The sequence below is a fragment of the Pteropus medius genome, unplaced genomic scaffold (assembly GCF_902729225.1).
Source record: "Pteropus medius unplaced genomic scaffold, Ma_sr-lr_union100, whole genome shotgun sequence".
NCBI classification, from domain to species: Eukaryota; Metazoa; Chordata; class Mammalia; order Chiroptera; family Pteropodidae; genus Pteropus; species Pteropus medius.
This window is the reverse complement of record NW_024350319.1, coordinates 24,153,639-24,154,737: the sequence shown is the minus strand read 5'-3', so window position 1 is coordinate 24,154,737 and position 1,099 is coordinate 24,153,639. Positions and strand designations below refer to the sequence as shown.

The 1,099-nt window shown below is 39.3% G+C and overlaps 1 non-coding gene across 1 annotated transcript; it reads right to left on the bottom strand.

The window, feature by feature from the left end:
• Positions 1-292: 292 nt before the first annotated feature.
• On the bottom strand, positions 293-439 carry LOC120583573 (small nucleolar RNA SNORA57). Its single transcript, XR_005647812.1, has one exon. It is a non-coding gene; the product is annotated as a small nucleolar RNA SNORA57 (small nucleolar RNA).
• Positions 440-1,099: the final 660 nt, after the last annotated feature.

Sequence of the window (1,099 nt, the reverse complement as noted above, 5' to 3'; positions counted from 1 at the left end):
TTAGCTTAAAAGGTGTAGCACTCAAGAAAGACTACAAAATAACATTAATCAGGGGGTGTTCCATGAGCACAGTTTGGGTTTCCTCTGGTTTCTTCAAAGAAGACATGTTTGACACATGGCTGTTGTCTTTCATTTCATGAGGGAAATTATCCTGTAAGGTTGAAGGAAGTGGTAAATAGGGACTTGTTGAGCTTTTAGTACTACAGTCATGTCACTCTAAAATTACAGAATAATTAATTACTTAAAAATTACTTCTGGCAAATCTTTGTTTTGTTTTGTTTTGTTTTTTGCCCCATGTCCCAGTGCTTGAGGATAGAACTGGAGAACTGGAAGCTGCTGGCACCGAAGACATGACGCCGAGGGTGCTGGAGCCCTTTCCTTCTACCTCCGTACATTATGGAGATTGGGACACATGCCCATCCCCGCCAACAAGAGGAGGGTGCTTTTGGCAAATCTTGTCACTTAGATCTAATATTCAAATTTTTCATTTTCATTTTCTTGCTGTATCACCAGTGCATATTGTGTCATTAGCCTCAAGTTATATAAGAGTGACTAGGTAACACATAAGCACATTTTCCTTATACTATTTTTAATCTGCAATGTCTTAAAAGCATGGTAAGCTTGGCTATAGTTCACCTCAGAGGCTAAACCCAGCCTGGACAAAATTATCTACCTTCTGTCCTTGCCATATTCCAGTCAGCACAGCTCAGACTGGAAACGTGCTGATAACGATATTGCACTCTATGGATTGTCCAGGAAGGAAAGGAGATGGGTTATAACACCCCACTCTAGATAAGAAAGGACAGTAGTTCAAACTGTGGGGATCCATGAAGTATAAGACCTGAGACAAGTCCCTGTATGCACAGATTTGAGGACAGTATGGCTCTATCCCAGCCTTCATTAATCTCAAGTCTGAGTTCTGGTAAAGGGATCTTTGTAACAAATATGTTTCATAATAGTCTTAAAATAGCTTTCCTGAGGCATGGAACCATAGATCTACAATAACCCAAAGCTAGATGGGAAAATATGACACAAAATTATCAAAAGAGGTACTAAAAAAATTGGTTGTGTGATAATGAATTTACCATATCGAAGTAGA